The sequence below is a fragment of the Diceros bicornis genome, assembly GCF_020826845.1.
Source record: "Diceros bicornis minor isolate mBicDic1 chromosome 21 unlocalized genomic scaffold, mDicBic1.mat.cur SUPER_21_unloc_1, whole genome shotgun sequence".
NCBI lineage: Eukaryota > Metazoa > Chordata > Mammalia > Perissodactyla > Rhinocerotidae > Diceros > Diceros bicornis.
In genome coordinates, this window is record NW_026690885.1 from 1,966,701 (window position 1) to 1,986,225 (window position 19,525).

Consider the following 19,525-nt stretch of genomic DNA (forward strand, 5'->3'; position numbering starts at 1 on the left):
TTGGGAAAACTGGACAGCCACATGCAAAAGAATGAAAGTGGACCATCTGCTATCGCCATTCAAAAAATTAACTCAAAATGGATCAACGACCTGAAGGTGAGACCCGAAACTATAAAACTCATAGAAGAAAATATAGGCAACACACTATTTGACATTGGTCCTAAAGGAATCTTTTCGGATGACATGCCTACCCAGACTAGGGAAACTAAGGAAAAAATAAACAAGCGGGACTTTATCAGATTAAAGAGCTTCTACAAGACAAACGAAACCAGAATCAAGATGAACAGACAACCCACCAGCTGGGAGAGAATATTTGCAAAACATACATCTGACAAGGGGTTGATCTCCATAATATATAAAGAACTCACACAACTGAACAACAAAAAGGCAAACAACACGATCAAAGAACAGGCAGAGGAAATGAACAGACACTTCTCCAAAGAAGATATACATATGGTCAATAGGCACATGAAAAGATGTTCAACATCATTAATCATCAGGGAAATGCAAATCAAAACAACCCTAAGATATCACCTCACGCCCGTTAGAATGGCTATAATCACCAAGACAAAAAACAACAAATGTTGGAGAGGATGTGGAGCAACAGGAACCCTCATACACAGCTGGTCGGAATGCAAACTGGTGCAGCCTCTATGGAAAACGGTATGCATATTCTTCAAAGAATTAAAAATAGAGATGCCCTATGACCCAGCCATCCCATTACTGGGAATCTATTCAACAAACCTGAAATCAACAATTCAAAGAGGCTTATGCACCCCTATGTTCATTGCAGCATTATTCACCATAGCCAAGAAGTGGAAGCAACCTAAGTGTCCCTCGACTGATGACTGGATCAAGAAGATGTGGTATACTACTCAGCCATAAAAAAAGACAAAATCGTCCCATTTGCAACAACATGGATGGGCCTGGAGAGTATTATGTTAAGTGAAGTAAGCCAGAAGGAGAAAGACAAACACCGTATGATCTCACTCATATGTGGAATATAAACCAACACATGGACAGAGAAAACTGTATTGTGGTTACCAGGGGCTATGGGGGTGGGGGGTGGGCACAAGGGGTGAAGGACAAACAAAAATGTACAACTCATTTCACAGTGTTAAAAACCATTAAAAAAAAAATTCTGGAAAGCATACATGGCAAACCAAAACCTGTATAAGCCCTTCCTTCTGCATCCTCAGAAAGAAACCCGATTATATAAAATTACAAAGATGTGGCTAAATTAGTCAGATGTCTACTGTAGTAATCAATTTATTAATTTTGATGTACATACTAATTTAAAATAACACCTCATGAAAAATAATATATTTATTATTTAGAGATACCTTTTTTTACTCTTCCATTTCACAAAGTAAGTTTATTCAAACTTGTCACAGGTATTCTTCGAAATCAGTAACACTGTAATCATCAGAGCCACTTTCTTCCAGAGCATATTATCTTCTAAGTTGTTGGATCTGAAGCAATTGTTAAAAGCATGTAAGATGCCATCACTGGAAAATTTATGCCAAGTTGCAAGTACTATTTCCATAACATATAAGTAGCTTGTTTTTATTTTCCTTTTTTCTTTGTACTATATTTTCTTGAAATTCATAATATAACTCTTTCTAAATAGTTTTTTAGAGTGTTCTTTAAATGCATATGTACAACTGTATCCAATATTTGAGACCATAATCCCAGGAATAATTACTAAGTCTATGTTAAGATTCTTTGCATTTTTAAAAACTGATTTCATCAGTGACCTCTCTAAGCTTCCAAAATTAGCATCAGTTGACATCATTTCAGGTAAATATGTCTCTCTCAGACACTAGTTTGTCATCAAAATAATTAAGGAACGCTGTAATAAAAATGGCTAATATTCATTGGGTGCTCACTAAATGCTAGACACTGTTCCATAGCCTTACATGCACTAACTCATCTAGTTCTCTCAGTGACCATATGGGGTGCTATTTTTCTCTTTATTTTTATGGATGAGAAAACTGAAGAATGGAGAGGTAAAGTAACTCACTAAGCTCGCACTGCTGGTCCAGACTGCAGCCAGATTCGGCAGGAGAAGCCAAGCTCTGAGTCTTACTCTGAACTACCATCCAACACATCCCCCCGGGTCATGAGGGCACAACACGAAATAGTGTAGAAGGATGCAAACCAAATTACCTGATGGATAACTTAGGGAGGAAACACATTCATCCCCTTATCTTCAAGTGTATATTGTAACTGATCTCATTGATGTAAAACTTCTTCCAGGTCTGTCCATAGGCACATCTGTAAACTTTGACCGTCTACCCTGGTGGCTCTACTGTCCCTCGCAGGCCCCCAGTTCTCTAGGTGTCTACCTTCCTTTGCACATCAGGTCCATACTTCTCTCTGAGAAGGGTTTCCTTCTTGACAGTTCTGCAACGGACTGAACGTTTGTGTCCCACCAAAATTCATATGTTGAATCCTAACTTCCAATGTGCTGGTGTTAGAAAGTGATTAGGCCATGACAGTGGAGCCCTTGTGAATGGGACTAGTGCCCTTCTAGAAAGAGGTCAGAGATACTAGCTTGCTCTCTTTCAGCCACGTGAAGACACAGCAAGAAGATGTTCATCTGCAACATGGAAGTGGGCTCTCACCAGGACCAGACCACGCTGGCACCCTGATGTCCGACTTCCAGCCTGCAGAACTGTGAGAAATAAATGTCTGTTGTTTATAGGCCACCCAGTCTGTGGTATTGTGTCATAGCAGCCCAAACAGACTAGGACGAGTCCCTAGTTCAAATTCTAAATGATGGGAAATAAATGCCCAGTTCTTGTGTCCTTTGCATACTGCTGGTGTTGGAAGCTGGACGGCCTTGAAGGGGCTTCCTTTCTGGTGAGAACCTCAGGGTGATAGTCGAGTCCCCTAGCTAGAAGGGAGACGGGTGGAGCAGTTTCCTTTGGAGGAGGAAGTGGGGGAGCAGGCACCAGCTGTCACACCCAGTACCTTGCCCACTTGCCAGAACCAAGTAAAGCGAGGAAAAGTCCATGTGAAAGTAGTCACACTGCCAAGATGAGGTGTTACAAAAATCTCAAAAGCCAAAAGTGCTTTCAAGGTTTTCTTTGTGCCATTTTAAGGATTGCTCTGAACGACAGATAGCACTCTGCAGGGCATGCTGGTGAATTGCTCTCTTTTTGCTTGTATACATAGTTCTCAAACCACTGTCTGTGGACTACTTTTGGACTGCGTGTGTCCGAATACATAGACAGCTCCTTAAAAATTCAGATCCTGGGAATTTACCATGAGCAATTTTGCTTCAGCAAGTATAGACTTGGGCCTAAGAGTCTAGATTTTTAAAACCTCCTCTGGGGTAATTCTGACAAGCAATCAGGTTTAGAACCACTGATATGGTGCCAGATATAAGTATACATTATTTCTGTTCAGAACAATGAGTCTAATTCCATTCTCTTTTTCTTCTTGTTCTCTCAACTGCACTGCACTCTCTTTATTGGTAGAACTTGCTTCATACAACAGAGAACCTAACACAGTTGCTCAGCCTACTTCTCATGCTCAACTTTAGCTTTGTGGAACAAAAGCCTCGAGAGGGCTGTATTCAAAACACTCGGGAGAAACGCAAAAACCCAGTCTATGCGCTGGCTTCGCAGAAGACAGAGGGCTCGGCGCACCTTAAACCTCACCTTAAACTTTTTTGATCTTTCATCTTGTTTCAACCTCAAACTAACTCACATGAACTCAGGATTGCATCTCACAATCCATGCTTCTAATTCTAAAACTTAACCAAAAGGAATGAAACACTGGGTTTTCAGATAAAAAAAAAAAACAGCTTATGACAGGAAGGTGGCCCGGGAAGGTTAGCAAAACTTTAAAGGAACCACCACAGCATTGCTTAAATAAATAAATAGCATTGGCTTTTATGAAAAGAGAGAAAAAGAAATGTTTAACACTTAACAGCTTTTCTCCACCGCAAGGAGAACTCCTACAAGTGATATATGACAACCCTTCTGGAACTCTTTAAACCTCTCCAGCCTCAGTTTAAACTTGAAATATTTCTTTTCCAGTGTATACACGTTGACTTTTGAACCCTTGGGCCCAGCTGACTAATCTGAGCTTCAGAGAATGAAGCAGAAAAGGGGAACCTGAGACTGCCAGGCCTTCAGTGGGGGAGGATTATGGAGGAACCGAGAGGGTTGTGATGGCTACACAGAGTCAAGGGGAGGGATGTTCCAAAGTTTCCTAAGAAGGGAAACCTTGCACTGAAGTGGGAATTCGATTTTACATGATGGCAATGTCTGTGCTGGTTTCACCAATTCTGGTGTCCCTGAGGGATGAACTGGTGTGACACCACAGGACAGAAGTTTCAGTCACTTTCAGGACTTAAGGAAGGTGAAACCTTTCAGCTTAGGCCCCTGTGAGCCAGTCAGGGCCCAAATCTAGAAAGGCTCGGAGCCTGAATCCATCCAATGTGGTTGCGTTCTGTTCCAGCCAAGCTCCTCTGGACCCCAGCTGGGAAAAGGGGACCTCAGATCTAGTCAGATCTAGTCATCGCAGCTTCCATAGGTCGCCATGAGGCAGGTAATAGCCCAGGCGCCGTCACTGGACCTCATAGTTGCCCTCCTTCTTTCGCTGGCAGACAGTGACTTGTGAGGTGAGGAGAGTGCATCAGAATGGTCCAGTCAGTTGCCCAGTATGGGAGACTCCAGGGGAAGGAGATGCCAAAGCCACAGAGACCCGATGCCTCCTGTGTCTCCTTCTTCCTTTTGTCCATTTAATTTTCACCCTCAGTCCTTCTTTTCCTTCCCTTTTCCCTCTTTTGGCTCTCTCTCCCTCTCTTTCCCCTACATGTTCTAGCTTAATTGAGGTATTAATGACATACTGTAAACTGAATACATTTAAAGTGAACAATTTGATACATTTTGATTATAACTTATTCAACCAACACCACAATCAAGAAAAGAAATGCCCATCCTCCCCAAATTTCCTCATGCTCATTTTAATTCCTCCTTCCCTGCCGTTTGCAAACATATTCTCAGTCCCAGGCAACCAGTGATCCGGTATATGTCCCTATAGATTTTCCTGTATTTTCCAAGAACTTTTATAAATGGGATCATATACTATGTACTCATTTTTTACTGGCTTCTTTCACTCAGCATTATTATTCTGAGATTTATGCTTGTCATTGCATGTACTATGAATTCATTCCTATCCCCAACCCTTCCATGGCAGCACTGTGCACACACCCGAGCGCTTCCCAGGTTGGCGTGAGAGCCAATAGTACTGCTGCATCCCCAAAAGTAGGAATGCGCCTTGGTGCAACTCTGGGAGGTGTTGGCAGCAGCCCTGGACCCGCACATGAATGCTTTCCTGGATGGCTGGAAAGCCCACCATGCCACTGGAGTCCCAATGATCGGCCAATGCTCAGACCCGTGAAGAAGCCCCACCCACCAAGCACAGAGGCTGCCATGAGCATGAGAAAAGGCAGCAGCAGATACGCGCACATGCAGATGCTTTCCCAGATGCACACACACCCATAGTAGTGCTGCGCTCTCACAAGTGGGTACGTGCCTCCGTGTGGCGGGAGCTCTGAGCCCAGTGTGAATGCTTTCTCAGCGGGTGGGAACACCCACTGTACCCACACAACTTCCAGCATATGGGGGGGATCAGAAACACAGCTCATGCTTCCCCCACAGCAGTAGCAGGTGGAATCTGTGAGCTGATACTACCACAAATACAGAGGCAAAAGATTAGTTCATCAAACAACATAAGAAACTACAGTAAAAATTCAGAGCAGAAGGAAATGACAAGTCTCCAGAAACCAACCTTGAAGTCACAGAAATTTACAATCTAAATGACAGAGAATTCAAAATAACTGTCATAAAGAAACTCACCAAGTTTCAGGAATATTCAGACAGTTCGATGAACTCAGAAATAAAATTAATGAGGAAAAGGAATACTTCATCAAAGAGACTAAAACTATTAAAAAAAAACAGTAATTCTGGATATGAAGAACATAATTAGTGAGATAAAAAAGAATCTAGAATCCTTAAAAATAGATCTGATATTATGGATGAAAGAATTAGTGATTTAGAGGACAGAAATATAGAAATGCTTGCAGTGGACGAGGAGAGAGAAGTCAGATTTTTAAAAAATGAAGGAATTCTTGGAGAAATATATGACTCAATTATAAAAGCAACATAAGAATTATACTTATTCTGGAGGGAGAAAAGAGGGAGAAAGGAGCAGAGAGCTTGTTCAAAGAAATAATAGCTGAGAACTTCCCAAACCTGGGGAAGAACCAGACTTACAAATACATGAAGCCAACAGAATGCCTAATTACATCAATGCTAAAAGACCTTCTCCAAGGCATATAATAGTAAAATCGGCAAAAGCCAATGACAAAGAAAAAATATGAAGGGAAGCAAGACAGAAGAAAATAACCTACAAAGGAACCCCTATCAGGCTTTCAGCATATTTCTTGGCAGAAACTTTACAGGCAAGGAAAGAATGGAATGATATATTAAAAATACTGAAAGACAAAAACTTTCAGTCTAGAATACTCTATCCAGTGAAACGATCCTTATGATACAATGGAGAAATAAAAGTTTTCCCAGATAAACAAAGTCTGAGGGAGTTCATTGCCACTAGATCTCCCCTACAAGCAATGATGAAGAATGCCCTCATACCTGAAACAAAAAGAAGGCAAATGTCTACAAAGCTTTGAGCAAAGAGATAAATAGACAGACAAAATCAGAAAGGTACAGCTCTGTTTCACAACAGGGTAGCAAATACTTAATTATAACTTAAAAGAAGAAGGGAAGGAAAGCATCAAAAGTAACTATAAACACTTCAGCTTAGTCACAAATGCACAACACAAAAATGAATAACTTGTGACAACAATAACTCAGAAAGAGAAGAGGAAGGGGATGGAACCTGCTTAGATTAATGGAGATAAGAGGTTATCAGAAGATGGACTATCTCATCTATGAGATCTTCATACAAACCTCACAGTAACCACCAAACAAAAAATCAGAGCAGAGCCATAGATCATAAAAAAAGAGAAAACCTCCACAGAAAACCCCCAAAATGAAATGGTAGTCAGAAACAGAAGGGAAGAGAAACAATGGAAATATAGATTAGGTGGGATTAAGTCCTCATGTATCAATAATCAGTCTAAATGTAAATCGACTGAATTCTCCAAACAGACACAGAGTGGTGGGGTGGATTAGAAAAGAAGACCCAACAATATGCTGCCACCAGGAAACACAAATCAGCTCTAAAAACAAACAGGCTCAGAATGAAGGGATGGGAGACAATACTCCAAGCAAATGGCCAACAATATGCTGCCACCAGGAAACACAAATCAGCTCTAAAAACAAACAGGCTCAGAATGAAGGGATGGGAGACAATACTCCAAGCAAATGGCAAATAAAAGAAAGTATGTGTTGCCATACTTATATCAGACAAAGCCGACTTCAAGATAAAAAAGACTATGAGATACAAAGAGGGGGGATATATAATGATAAAGGGGACTTTCCACCAAGAGGACATAACACTTATAAAGATATATGCACCTAACACAGCAGCACAAAAGAATATAAAGCAACTATTAATAGACCTAAAGGGAGAAATTAACAGCAACACAATAATAGCAGGGGACCTGAACAATCCACTTACATCCATGGATAAATCATGCAGAGAAAGACAACAAGTAAATAGTGGAATTAAATGAAACATATGATCAGATGAACTTAATCGATATATATAAAGCATACCCTCCCCAAACAGCAGAATACACATTCTTCTTAAGTGCACATGGAACATTCTCAAAGATAGACCATACGTTGTGAAACAAGGCAAGCCTGAATAAATTTAAGATGGAAATCATATCAAGCTTCTTTTCTGACCACAATGCTATGACACTAGAAATCAACTACAAGAACAAAGATGGGGAAGTCACAAATATGTGGAGACTAAAGAACACACGATTGAAGAACCATTGGATCAATGAACAAATCAAAGGAGAAATCAAAAAATACCTGAAGACAAATGAAAATGAAAAGACAACAAAACAACTCTTATGGGATGCAGCAAAAGCAGTTCTAAGAAGGAAATTCATAGCGATACAAGCGCACCTCAACAAACAAGAAAAATACCAAATAAGTAACCTTAAACTACACCTAATAGAACCAGAAAATGAAGAACAAATGAAGCCCAAAGTCACCAGAATGAGGGAAATAATAAAAATTAGAGCAGAAATAAATGAAATAGCGACTAAAAAAACAGTAGAAAGGATCAATGAAACAAAGAGCTGGTTCTTTGAGAAGATTGAAACAAAATTGACAGACCCTTAGCCAGACTCACTAAGAAAAAAAGAGAGAAGGCTCAAAGACATAAAATTAGAAATGAAAGAGGAGAAATTACAACAGATACCACAGAAATCAAAAGGACAATCAGAGAATACACTGAACAACTTACATGCCACCAATTTCAATAACCTAAAAGAAATAGATAAATTCTTAGATTCATACAACCTCCCAAAACTGAATCAAGAAGAAATAGAGAAAATGAACAGACCAATCACAAGTAAAGAGATCAAAATGGTCATCAAAAACCTCCCAAAAAACAAAAGTCCAGGACCAGATGGCTTCTCTGGAGAATTCTACCAAATATTCAAACAAGATTTAATACCTATGCTTCTCAAACTATTCCAAACAGTTGAAGAAGATGGAACACTTCCTAATTCATTCTATGAGGCCAACATCACCCTGACAGCAAAAGCAGATAAGGACAGCACAAAGAAGGAATATTACAGGCCAAAATCACTGATGAACACAGATGCAAAAATCCTCAACTAAATATCAACAAATCGAACACAGCAATATATTAAAGGGATCATATACCATGATCAAGTGGAAATTATACCAGGGATGCCGGGATGGTTCAACATCCACAAATCAATCAATGTGATACACCACATTAAGAAAATGAGGAATAAAAGTCACATGATCCTCTCCACAGATGCAGAGAAAGGATTTGACAAGATCCAACATCCATTTATGATAAAAACTCTCAATAAAATGGGTATAGAAGGAACGTACCTCAACACAGTAAAGACCATATATTACAAACCCACAGCCAACATCATACTTAATGGTGAAAAAATTAAAGCCATTCCTCTGAGAACAGGAAGAAGACAAAGGTGCCCACTCTCGCCACTCGCATTCAACATAGTACTGGAGGTTTTGGCCAGAGCAATTAGGCTGGAAAAAGAAATAAAAGGAATCCAAATTGGAAAGGAAGAAATGAAACTCATGCTGTTTGCAGATGACATAATTGTAAATATAGAAAACCCTAAAGAATCCATCAGAAAACTATTAGAAATAATCAACAACTACAGCAAAGTTGCAGCGTACAAAATCAACTCACCCCAGTCAGTTGCAATTCTATACTCTAATAATGAACTAACAGATAGAGAACTCAAGAATACAGTCCCATTTACAACTGCAACAAAAGGAAAAAAGTGTCTAGGGATAAATTTAACCAAAGAGGTTAAAGACCTATACAGTGAAAACTATAAGACATTATTAAAAGAAATCAATGATGACCTGAAGTAATGGGAAGATATTCCATGCACATGGATTGGAAGAATAAACACAGTTAAAATGTCCATATTACCTAAAGTAATCTACAGATTCAATGCAATCCCAATCAGAATCCCAGTGACATTCTTCATAGAAATAGAACACAGAATCCTAAAATATGTATGGAATAACAAAAGATCTCGAATAGCCAAAGCAATCCTGAGAAGAAAGAACAAAGCTGGAGGCATCACAATCCTAACTTGAAAATATATTACATAGCTATAGTAATCAAAATGGCATGGTACTGGCACACAAGCAGACTCATAGATCAATGGAACAGAACTGAAAGCCCAGAAAGACAACCACACATCTGTGGTCAGTTAATCTCTGCCAAAGGAGCCAAGATCATACAATGGAGAAAGGAAAGTCTCTTCAATAAATGCTGTTGGGAAAACTGGACAGCCACATGCAAAAGAATAAAAGTAGATCATTATCTTCATCCATACACCAAAATTAAAACGAACTGGATAAAAGACTTGAATCTAACACTTGAAACATAAAACTCCTAGAAGAAAATATACGCAGTACAGGCTTTGACATCGGTCTTAGCAGCAGCTTTTCCAATACCATGTCTACTCTGGCAAGGGAAAGAAAAGAAAAAATATACAAATGGGACTACATGAGACTAAAAGACTTCTGCAAGGCAAAGGAAACGATGAACAAAACGAAAAGATAGGGCCGGCCCAGTGGCTTAGTGATTAAGCGCGCGCGCTCTGCTACTGGCGGCCCAGGTTCGGTTCCCGGACGCGCATAGATGCACCTCTTGTCCAGCCATGCTGAGGCTGCGTCCCACATACAGCAACTAGAAGGATCTGCAACTATGATATACAACCACCAACTGGGACTTTGGGGAAAAGAAAAAGGAGGAGGATTGGCAATAGATGTTAGCTCAGAGCCGGTCTTCCTCAGAAAAAAAGAGGAGGATTAGCACAGATGTTAGCTCAGGGCTGATCTTCCTCACAAAAAAAAAAAAATGAAAAGACAACCCACCAACTGGGAGAAAATATTTGCAAATCATATAGCTGACAAGGGGTTAATCTCCAAAATATATAAACAACTCAAACAACCCAACAACAAAAAAACAGATAATCCAATCTAAAAATGGGCAGAGGATATGAACAGACATTTTTCCAAAGAAGATATACAGAAGGCCAGACACATGAAAAGATGTATAACATCACTAATTATTAGGGATATTCAAATCAAATCTACAATGAGAGATCACCTTACACCTGTCAGAATGGCTATAATTCCCAAGACAAAAAATAACAAATGTTGGAGAGGATAAGGAGAAAAGGGCACCCTCACACACTGCTGGTGGGGATGCAAACTGGTGCAGCCACCAGGGAAAACAGTATGGAGATTTCTCAAAAAATTAAAAATAGAAATACCATACCTTTCAGCTATCCGACTACTGGGTATTTATCCAGAGAAATTGAAATCAACAATTCAAAGAGATTTATGCACCCCTGTGTTCACTGCGGCATTATTCACAACAGCCAAGACATGGAAGCAACCCAAATGCCCTGCTACAGATGAATGGATAAAGAAGATGTGCTATGTATTATATACAATGGAGTACTACTAAGCCAGAAACAAAAGACAAGATCATTCTGTTTGCAACAACCTGGATGGACCTTGAGGGTATGATGTTAAATGAAATAAGCCAGACAAAGACAAATATGCATGATTTCACTCATATGTAGTAGATAAACATACACAGGGATAAAGAGAACAGATTAGTGGTTACCAGAGGGGATGGGGGCTGGGGGTTGAGTGAAAGAGTTAAAGGGGCACATATGCATGGTGATGGATAAAATTTAGACTACTTGTGGTGAGCACGATGCAGTCTATACAAAAATTCACAAATAATAATGAACACCCGAAATTACACAATGTTAACACGCTTTAGAATTTCAATAAAATAATGAAAAAAAAATAATTCATTCTTTTTTATGGTTGAATAGTATTCTACTGTGGGGATAGACCACACTTTGTGTATCCGTTCACCCGTAGATGGACATTTGGGTTGTTTTCCGTTTTTGTCTGCTATAAATTGGTTGTTATCAACATGTGTGTACAAGTCTGTGTATAGACATACGGGTTTATTTCCCTTGGATGGATTCCTAGGGGAGGAATGGCTGGGTAGACGTATGTAATAACTAAAGACACATCCAAGCTATTTTTCACCAGCACTCGATGAGAGTTTCAGTGAATTGACATCTTCAACAACACTTGCTATAGTCAGTCTTTTTAATTTTAGCCATTCTCAAGTATGGTGGAATCTCAGGATGACTGTCACTTACATTTCCCCAATGACTCATGTTGTGAAGGAGAAGGCAAGCCACACACAGACTGGGAGAAAACATCTGCAAAACATATCCCTAGAAAAGGACGTGTATTTATAATATATAAAGAGCTCTTACAACCCAATAGTAAGAAGACAAGCAACACGTCATGCCTTACCAGGAGACAGCAGATGAGGCCTGTGATGAGCACCAGGATTCCCGCCAAGCAGATGAGGATGAGAGCCCAGACGGGGTGGTCTGCGGAGACAAGTGCTGGGATGAGCCACCTCCTGTCATTGCCCCAGGGCTCCTGCTGACCCCACTGTGCCTCAACCATCCTTGACAAGGGTTGGCCAACTTTCCTCATCATCCAAGACCCTGTGCGCATGGTTCTCTTCGATGAGGCACAGCATCAAGATACTCGCCCCCTACCGTGGGCTGGGGCTTCCTGCAGGTTTACCAGGCTTCTCAGTCAAGGTGTCATCTCTGTTGGGAGAATATTCTGGAAGTGAATGAAATGGAGAATGCATGTGAGTGTGTTTCACTCTTTTTAATAAAACTTTTTAGACACAGAAAAATAAAGGGAGAGTCTCATAAACATCCATCATCTAATTTAACCATGTATATTCCATTCAATTAAAACAATATTTCATCAATGTATAAATTATTAACACTTGCCACCCTTGATTCATCCCATGTTTTCAATGAAATATTAAAGTCAAGTAGACATCATCATGTTTCACACCATTTTAGTTTCCATCTCTAAAAAGTGAGCACACTTTGCTACAAAATCCAAGACCATTATCACAGAACAAAAGTTTAATAAATTAAACCAAATTCATACCTCTGGGCACAGAGGACTGAATTTGAGATGGACTTTCTTAGGACGGCTTGGGGGAGAATGTGTCATCACAGTTGGCAAGCCTATGGGATCTCTCTAAATTTGTAAATTCCCACTCAAAAGTGTTCTTCCTTGCCTAGAAACACATTCATCCCCTTCTCCTTTATCTATTTGCTTAATATTCATTTTCTAGGATTAACCTACAATGTAATATCCTGCAGGAAGTCTTCTCTGATTTCCACCTGCAAGTATGAGTTTGTTCACATCAAATAATTGATAATTTTCAATTCTCTATTCTTGTTATTGCCAGCTACAACATAAACTCCAGGAGGGTAGGAAACGCAGCACCCAATGGGCATGGGGGGAAGGGTGCAGGTCCCCCTACTTGTACCTCTACCCAGACAACCTCTTAGAGGAGTGCTGTCTGATATGGAGCAGCAACAAGTCTCTTTTTGAATTAAAATTAATTTTAGTTAAACAAAATAAAAATTCTAACCTCAGTAACATTAAAAATCAGTAACAATAAAGACCAGTCACAATACCATCCTTCAAGCACTCAACAGCCACATGCGGCTATGCACTGGACAGCACAGATAGAGCATTCCACCACTGCAGAAAGTTCTAGCGCATTGGTGCTCATCTAGAGCGGGACTTGGCAAAGTATAGCCTGTGGACCAGGAACCACAACCACCCCCAAACCTGTAAGTCTGCTTCACACACAGCTGGAGGCCCTCACTGACCATCTGGCCCAGTGGCTCTCAGTGCAGAGATAAGGAAACAAAAGTCCAGAGAGGGGAGGTGACTAGCTTGAGGTCACAGAGCTGTCTCGGAGAAGGTGAGGGCCTCCCATACTACACTGGTGTCCTTTTCTCTCTCTCAACGGTGGCTAAAGACTGGGGGACTATGCCACCTCCTGCCAGCCTGAGAAAGTTCAATGCTCTCTCAGCCCTAGGCCTCCAGAGTCCCCAGAATGGCCTCACTTCCTTTCCCAATGACCAGGGAGCCTTACCATCCCCAAGGACACTCTTCCTGTCCAGGGTCAAGTTCTGCAGCTGGGTACCATTCTGGGTCAGCCACAGGAATTCCTCATAGATGGCAACTCTGTCCAGTCTCTGTGCCAAGGCGGCAAGGTACACAGTGAGTCCACTCCAGTGTGGTTACTGTGGGGGACAGACCTGGAAGGACCCAAAGGATGATCAAGGGTGTCTGGAATTCTACCCTGATTCTAGATTCCCTGCTTCTGGGTCCTGTCCAAGAGAACTTTCTGCAATAATGTAAACATTTGTCTGCATTACCAAATACACTCATTATTAGCCCCATGTTGTTATCGAGCACTTAAAATGTGGCTAGTGTGTGTGAGTGAGGAACTGAATTTCTCATGTAATTTCATTTCAAGTAATTAATTTATAAATAAATAACTACAGGGAGAACATTTTTCAAACTTTGGAGTAAGGACTTCTGCAAATGCATAAAAACAATGAGAACACTGGTAAAAATGGTCGAAATCATCTTTTCAGAAGTCTAGAAATTAATCAAAGGCTTGTAAGAATCTGAGGAGGGTTTAGTGAAGACACACAGTGGAATCTTGATAAAGGGAGGAAACTTTGTGGCACTATAACTTGCACTATTCCCATCCTGCTCTCACAACATCCTCCATAACTGTGAAAACCGTCAGTCTCAGAACCATGGTGGCTGAGACAACCCGCAGCACAGCAGCCATAATGGGTGTGGAGCTCTGAAAAGACCCCTCCCCACCCAACTGCAACTAGCTGACCTGCCTGGCAGCTCCCCGAAAACGCCCCATGTTCAGGGCTTGTCGTTACTAGACTCAGAGCTTGCCCAAGGTGGAAAGTCTGTCCACAAGGCACTAGCTAAAAACAATAAGCGCTAATTGTTTTCTATTGTAGTTGCCTGAGGGAGTGACACCAGGAGAGGCAGGCAAGTGGTGAGCCGACAACTTAGAAGAAAAATTGGGGGAATGAGATCTCCACAGGGGGCTTTGAAAAGCTCCAGTGTATTTGTAGGCATCTGGAAGGCCACAAGGGCTCAGGGATGTGGCACGCCCAGAAAAGACTTGAAAACGTCTGAATCTCTCACCTCTAGTTGGAGCGGTGGCTTAATATCTGAAAACTAATTATGTAATACACCATATTAATAGAATAACGGCCAATACCACATAATCTCGACCATATACATAGAAAAGAATTTCACAAAATACAACGCCCTTCATGTCTAAAAAAGAAAACACTCAACAAATTAGGAATATAAAAAACTTTCCCAACCTATAAATAGCTTCAATGAAAAACCCACAGCTAACACCATATTCAATGCTGAAAGACTAAAAATTTCCCCCTAAGACCAGGGACAAGACCATGATGTCTTCCCTCATCTGATATGTTAATCACAGGTACTAGAGTTTCTAATGAGGGCAATTAGGCAAGAAAAAGGAATAAAAGAAACCCAGATTGGAACAGAAGAGGTAAAACTATTTGTTTTGCAGAGGAGAAGATATTGTATATAGAAAAACCTAAAAAATACAGCCCCCACACACACACAATATGTGAATCGTATCCCACCAGGTGTATAAAAAATTTCAATTGCCCCATGTGGTTAGCGGCTCCACTAGTGGAGAGCACAGTTAGACTGCTGATATTTGTTGAAAGTCTCCAGAAGAGGAGGAGGAGGAGGATGCTGGAGGTTGGTGGCCCCAAATGTTAATGCTTTTCTCAACTCCCGAAAAACCTATGGAAGGAGATGGTAAGATTAGCTGATAGGGATGTGGGGGAGAATGGGCACCATGTCAGTGACTTCCAGATCAAGGATGTGTCACGGGAGCTCAGAGCCATCAGTCACCAGCTCAGCCAATGCTTCCAATCTCCTCAACCTACATCAAGTCGGTGACCAGGCAGGAGTGGAATATGTCTCATAGCTGGCTGCCTCTGTAGAGCTTGGTGACCTAGAACAAACGGGAGGGAGAGTGGGAGAGATGGAGGTCTCCTGGGGATGCGGGGCCCCACTGGAGCCAGTGAAAGATCACAGACCTTGGGGCAAGGGAGACCTGACTTCAAATCCTGGCTCTGCCCCTAACTCATTGTGTGACCTTAGACACAATACTCCCCTTTCTGAGCTTCAGTTTACCCACGTGAGAAATGGGGAAGGCAGCTAGGATATCACCTCTGGAAACTGAGAGAACCCAGACACGCAGGGAATGTGAAGGATTGAAACAACCATGTAACAGATGTAAGTCAGGCAGAGGAATGAGGGTGCCTTCAGGGCAAGGAGAGACGGGACAGGGGAGACCCCACCTGGTCCTGGGTGACTCTCAGCAGGGCGGTATACTCCGATGATGTGGGCTCCGGGTTGCTGTGGTTCCAGCTGATGCTGCGGAAATGCAGCTGGTATTCTCTCCGCATGCATAAACTCCAGGGTGCAGAGCCTGGAGCCACCGAGAGGAAGAGCAGACAGGTGGAGACTCTCAGCTCCCAGCACAGAGGCATGGTGGCCCACGGGGTCACGGTGGTGGGTGCAGACAGCGTCCACACAGGTGGCTCCCCCATCCTTCACAGGCCTGGGGAGAGAGGTACATGGGGAATCTAGAGAGAGGTCCTGAAACCTCTGGGCTGGGGGTCCAGAACAGGAAGGAGGAAATGGGAGGACAGGGGGGAGACTGAGAGAGGGGTGGTAACAAAAGTGGTCATTAGGGGCAAATACTCAGGGGAGGGTCTCACCTGAGGGAGACCAGTCTGCAACTCAAGGAGAAGAGGCCCAGGCTGCTCTTCTTGAACAAGGATCCAGCTGGGGAGGAAGGAGGAGGAGGAGGAGCAGGAGGGACAGGGATTGGGGGAGGGGCTGGGTGGGATTTAACCCAACAGGAGCTGCTGGGACCAGGGTCTCACCAGGCTCTGCAGGGCCCTCTCAGTGGAGTGGAACGTGGCTGAGCCATTGCTCCTGTCTGATGAATACTGGAGGGTGGAGATGGGGAAGGTGACTGTGAGGGTCTTCAGGTTGTGCCCCAAAGCTGCAAGACGAGAGGGAGAGCGATGGCCATCACTGAGAGCTGGCCTGAGACCACACCAGAGTCCTGCACTCATTATCATCTGTCGTCTTCTCTCCCAGGGGCACCACCACCCACCCGTGTGGTCACCCAAGTCAGAACCAGCACATCTGCTCAGCTCCTCCTCCCTCCCAGTAACACCCATTCACCTTGAACACTGGTCCTCACATACACTCCCTCTCCATCCCTGTCCCAGCTCAGGGGACTTAACTTCCTTCACCCGGACCAACACCCCAGCAGGCTCACTGGATGCTCTGTCTAAAGGATGTTCTACATGACTACTAGAAGAATCTTTCTGAAATTAATACCTCACTAGGGCCACCACTGTTCTAGTACCACCCATGGCTCCCTATGGCCTTCAGTGTTTAGTTCAACCTTCTTGACCTGGCACTCAAGGCTCTACTCAATCTGGCTCCTGCTGACCTTTCAGTCTCATTTTATCCATGTACCGCGGGTTAAACTTCATGCTTCACGCAACCCAAATTCGTTTCAATTCTCCCCATACAGCATGTTGTTTCTGGCCGGAGCCTTTGATCATGGAATCTTCTGGGCCAGAAAAACTCTTCATCCTCTACCTGCCTGGGTCCCTCCTGCTCATTCTTAAAGACTCTATTCAGGTGCAACTTTCTCTAGCAAGCTCTTCCTCTGCAAATTATGCCACTGCCTCTTCCCGAAACCTCCCACACAGTGTTATATTGGTGTGTTAATTTCACGAGGCTAGGGGCTCTCTGAGGGCTGGCCTCAGACTGAATCATTGGTATAATCTTTGTGATCAGCACCATTTCCTCAAAACCAGAATCTCACACTGTGGCTGCCCAGCTCCTGGATCACAACTGGCTGGTGGAGGTGTGGGGCTGGAGAGCTTCTCTTGGGAAGGAAAAGGGGCCCCCAGACACCTGTGGTGGCTTCTGGTGGCACAGTTGATGATCAAGTATGCAGGGACGTGGTGGCCGGCTCGGGAGCTGTGGCGAGGGCTGTCTCAGGGAGGGACAGAGTGGGAGGAGCCCCCAGGCTCACCCGGGCTCCAGCAGTGGCTGTGCCAGGACCACCATTCACAGGTGAAGCATACATGAGAGTGAGGGGAGGGGTGACTGTGTGAGTAGAGGGATGAGCAAGCCTGTGGATGAGAGGAGCCCAAGAGAGAGAGATATGTGAACAAGAGAGACTGAACAGAGGAGAGACACATGGACGGGCAGAACACTGGACAGACATACGGGATACCTGGAAAAGGAGGACCAAGGGCGAGGCTTTAGGAGAATTAAAGTGAAAACCACGTGGGGTCAGAATGTGGTGGAGAACACGTCTGTCACTAAGGCTTTCTCACCCTGGGCTGGAACTCTCCACCAGAACACGGGAGAGAGAGAAGGGATGAGTTAGGGCCCTTCCAGGTCCTTCTCTCACCAAGGACAGTGGATGCAGGAGAACCACTGCTCCCCAACCCCAAATGGGGATGGAACCCAGGAGATGAGGGCCAGGAATACTCACTGGTAGTAGTCAGGGCCACAGCTCCATAGGTGTCAGCTGTGGAGAGAAGGTGAGAGGAGCTGAGCAAGAGTTGGGGTGAACATAAAGGATTAAGGGAGAGGGAGGATGTAGGGAGCTTTGTGGGAAAAGCTTAGGGAAAAGCAGAGGGGAAGAGTGGAGGGGTGTTCAGGGGGGATGAAACGAGATGGAAGGTGGCTGGCCCCAGTCATCACCCCAGAAGACTGCACCCCGACCAGAAGGAGACAGAGATGGATCACAGCTCACTTTAGAGCAATGGAGGCAACACAGAACTATGATAGGGACAGAGAGCACGGCTGTAGCCCAGCCCCTCAACACTGACATAGAGGTTGTCCCCATCCAGGATGAAGGAGCCCAGGTGGGGGACGCCCTGGCTCTCATGGCTCAGCTCCCAGTAGAGTTGCTCTCTGTCCAGCCCAGGACCTGCGGGGGTCAGAGTGGAAGGTACAGACAATGTCCACCCCACTGGCTGCCCACCCTTCTCAAGCCTGAGGGAGGAAGAACATGGGGACGTGGAATACTGAGCAGGGGTCCTTCTGAGGGTGGAAAGCGAGAGAGTGGAGGGGGAGGAGCCTGAGGGAGAGGCTGAAGGGGCTGCTCTGATGCCTGGAGGGGCTCTCCTCGGTGTCTCCCGTCTGCGACAACCCCCTCACAAGTAAGGCCTGACTTCCTTTAAGATGTGGAGGGAGGCCTGTGAGTGGCTAAGTGGGGTGAACACACAGACCTGGGTGAGGGGGCGCCTGCAGGTCTGCACGGACAGCAGCGAGGAGCACAGTCAGTGCCCTGTGCCATCTGACACATCCAGGCAAGAAAGTACCGTTACCTTCTCGCGGTTCTACACTCCAAGGTCTTTTCTTTCTACTTCTTTCCTACTCCACAGCCATCATCCAGGCCTAGGGAACAATCACCTTATTCGTAACCTTCTTCCCAACACCTCCTATCTGCCTCTTAAGTCTACATTCTTAACCATGAAGTCCATTTTAACCCACATGCTTAGACCAAACGCCAATCACATCACCCATCTGCTCGCACCTCTCCAGTGTCTTCCCACTGGTCTTAGAACAGAGTCCAAAGTCACGTCTGACCTGGTCCAGCCTGTTCCCCTCGCTGGTCTGGCTCACACCCCTCCCCCTGTGTTGACTCGGCTCAGCCATCCCTCTTCTCAGTTCATGGACACACCAGGCTCTCTGCTTCAGGGGTGTCCTCCTGC

At 43.6% G+C, this 19,525-nt stretch overlaps 1 long non-coding RNA gene across 1 annotated transcript in view; it reads right to left on the reverse strand.

Annotated features, from left to right (window-relative positions):
- Window positions 1–13,886, reverse strand: part of LOC131401872 (uncharacterized) — a 29,589-nt gene extending 15,703 nt beyond the window's left edge. Inside the window, exons 1-2 of the long non-coding RNA XR_009218069.1 lie at window positions 13,768–13,886; window positions 12,096–12,419 (exon numbers count right to left, since the gene is read on the reverse strand). This is a non-coding gene — a long non-coding RNA (uncharacterized LOC131401872). The remainder of the gene's footprint in view (window positions 1–12,095; window positions 12,420–13,767) is intronic.
- Between the last annotated feature and the right edge of the window lie 5,639 nt (window positions 13,887–19,525).